Source organism: Muntiacus reevesi, chromosome 14 (assembly GCF_963930625.1).
Source record: "Muntiacus reevesi chromosome 14, mMunRee1.1, whole genome shotgun sequence".
Classification (NCBI taxonomy): Eukaryota; Metazoa; Chordata; class Mammalia; order Artiodactyla; family Cervidae; genus Muntiacus; species Muntiacus reevesi.
This window is the reverse complement of record NC_089262.1, coordinates 16,982,698-16,986,099: the sequence shown is the minus strand read 5'-3', so window position 1 is coordinate 16,986,099 and position 3,402 is coordinate 16,982,698. Positions and strand designations below refer to the sequence as shown.

Genomic DNA, 3,402 nt, shown 5'->3' with positions numbered 1-3,402 from the left:
GAAACGGGAAAATTTTAACAGAAAATATGTATACCTAGGTTAAACATGGGAAAAAAATTAGGGTTTGAAATCTAGGATTTAAAATATGTCAGGAATCTGTGACTCTAATTTTGTAAATTTAAATGTCAATTTAAACATGGTTTCAATTCTTCTTTGATTTAAATTAGAAATAATATCTTTATATTTACCTCACAGAATTGCCATGCATATCAGATGCAATCTAGTGTTTGAAACACAGAAATGAGTAAAGTTCTTGACAAATTGAGTAATTTTATTATGGTTTCATTTTGTTCCCTCAACTCAACTTCTGGCCTCAGAAAATTGTGACATAGGCTATATATCACAGGTACAAAGTTTCCATACATACTAAGCACGATGATATAGTCCCCATCCAAGCAGGCAAAGTAAAGGACCATTCTACTCTATCTAGTACATTGAAGCCTTCTTTTCACCATACAGAGGACAAAGAAAATTGCAATCTCTGTATCACTGTGTGTCTTAGAGTTCCTTTAATAACTTTAGTACATAAAACTCTAAATATAAGATTAATAATTTAGTTGACCACCTGATGCAAAGAACTAGCTCATTAGAAAAGACCCTGATGCTGGGAAAGATTGAAGGCAGGAGAAGGGGACAACAGAGGATGAGATGACTGGATGACATCACCAACTTGATGGACATGAGTTTGTGAAAGCTCCGGGAGTTGGTGATGGACAGGAAAGCATGTCGCAAAGAGTTGGACATAACTGAGCAACTGAACTGAACTGAATTGAATAAGTTAGAATTGTGTTATAAATTATACTTACTCTTTACTTCTGTGTTTCAGAATATTTTTAAAATAAAAATCAGTTTCTCTTGTTGATATACTTATTTCAAAAATAATAAAAGTATTTTTTGTGATTTGGGGGAAGAGATATAATTGAAATATTTACAGCAAGGATATTTGGAGGTTCATAAAAACTCCAAAAATTCAAGAGAAACAAAACTCATTAGCATAGCCATGAAGCACAATTTTCATGACTAAGAAAACACTTCTATGATATCTGGGGGCACTTTTCATTTAAAAATTACAGGAACCCTATCATAGATAATAGCATAGCATTATTATATAATAATTGAAAAGTGAAGTGAAGTGATTTTCAGTCGTGTCTGACTCTTTGTGACCCCATGAACTGTAGTGTACCAGGCTCCTCTGTCCATAGGATTTTTCAGGCAAGAGTATTGGAGTAGGTTGCCATTTCCATCTCCAGGAGATCTTCCTGACCCAGGGATCGAACCTAGGTCTCCTGCATTGTAGGCAGACGCTTTACCATCTGAGCCATCAGGGAAATCATATTTAATAATTAATAAACAACCAAATATAATAAACACTCAAATGTTATCTAGTGCTTGGAAATTCTTAAATAGAATAGATAGGATGCAGGATCTAGAGGAAAAAAAAAAACAACTTGGCATTTCCTCCAAACTCTTTATCTTCCAATTTATCCACAACCCCAAAATACCAGGGTGTTAATTTTAATTGAAAAGTTATCAATTGTGATAGAATCATATCTCCAATAGATAATGGAATCTATTCTCCAATTTCAACCAAAGAAAATGCTACAGTTTTAGGAAGTATTAAACAAAGTAAAAATGATATTTCTAGAGACTCATCCTTCACCTGCTAGACAATAAAAAATATTTCACATATAGGAAAAGATACACTTGTTTCAATAAAACATAGCTTTCTTTTGAGGAAGTTTTCATCAGTAAACTTTATTAGTACACAACAATTTAATAGTATTAAAAAAGGACTTACTGGAAACAATAATACATTTTGAGAAAATTTCTGCTCTTCTCAATATCCTAATCACATACCAGCCTTTCTGTTAAATGTCAGTGTATTCTTCTTGTTCACTGACAGGGTAGAAATCCCTAGGTGAGTCAATAATAGAATTCTACAACATTCCCATTTTCTCTACCAAATATTGTTTTGTTTCAGCAAACAAATTTAACATCTAGGACTCTGTAGATTCCCCTGAAGTCTACATCCATAGCTACATATTATTCTGTCAGTTACTTAAAGAGTTGTCCTCTCAAATTTCCTTTCAGCCTTTGCACAAAAAGACCATTGAAGAAGTTCCAAAAAATAAACAAAAACGATGTACCCCAAATTTTGTCAGTGTTGGTGAAATTATACAGATCCCAAGAGTGTTACTCCCTGGCACATTTAATCATTTCTTTACCAGTGTGTATGTGTTTGTTTTTCTTAAGAGGACCAACAAACAACCTAGCCAGGTTGCACTCAATATCTTGAAGAAGAAAAAATTAGAGGGAAATGAATTTTTTTAATATCCAAAATAAACATTTTTATAATATTGCTTATAACAGAACAGAGCCTAACTGTTGGGAAAGGAAAGTAAACAGAGATTGTTTTATAAAATGCTACTGGCCAGTTCAGTTCATTCACTCTGTTGAGTCTGACTCTTTGCGACCCCATGGACTGCAGCATGCCAGGTTTCTCTGTTCATCACCAACACCCGGAGTTTATTCAAACTCATGTTTTGAGTTGGTGATGCCATCCAATCTTGCCCAGCATCAGGGTCTTTTCTAAGGAGTCAGTTCTTTGCATCAAATGGCAAAAGGATTGGAGTTTCAGCTTCAGCACCAGTCCTTCCAATGAATATTCAGGACGATCTCCTTTAGGATGGACTGGTTGGATCTCCTTGCAGTCCAACGGACTCTCTGGAGTCTTCTCCAACACCACAGCTCGAAAGCATCAATTCTTTGGTGCTCAGCTTTCTTTACTGTCTAACTCTCACATCCTTACATGACTACTGGAAAAACCATAGCTTTGACTATACGGACCTGACTTTTTGTGACTCCATATACTGCAGCCTGCCACGCTCCTCTGTCCGTTCGGATTCTCCAGGCAAGAATACTGGAGTGGGTAGTGCCCTCCTTCAGGGAATCTTCTCAACCAAGGGATCAAATCCAGGTCTCCCACATTACAGGTGGATTCTTTACCATCTGAGTCACCAGGGAAGCCCCTGTTTCTTTTAGCTGGGGGTTTAATAATCGTTGTGCATTAACGGAGTTTTGTGATATTGATAGAGCCCCTATAGTACCCTGAGCTCCCAGATTTGAGTGGGGCTCCCTGAAGTTACCAGATGCATATATTTGTAGTTTCACTTTACAAAAGAGTCAAGTACGCTAGAGCATGAATGCTACTGAATGTTGAGTTGATGCAATCATTACAGAACAAGAAAGAGACTGTCTACAAGGGGGAAATAGTACGTTGTCATTGAGGAAAGTCAGATTTAATAGTTCATGACTTACATTTTAGTCATGAAATATACATCAATTTTATAAACAATCATTTATATATGTATGAATAAAGAAAAAGAAATAATATAGTCTTTT

General features: G+C 35.6%; 1 non-coding gene across 1 annotated transcript; it reads right to left on the bottom strand.

The window, feature by feature from the left end:
- Positions 1 to 1,255: 1,255 nt before the first annotated feature.
- Positions 1,256 to 1,328, bottom strand: TRNAC-ACA (transfer RNA cysteine (anticodon ACA)). Its single transcript has one exon. It is a non-coding gene; the product is annotated as a tRNA-Cys (tRNA).
- Between the last annotated feature and the right edge of the window lie 2,074 nt (positions 1,329 to 3,402).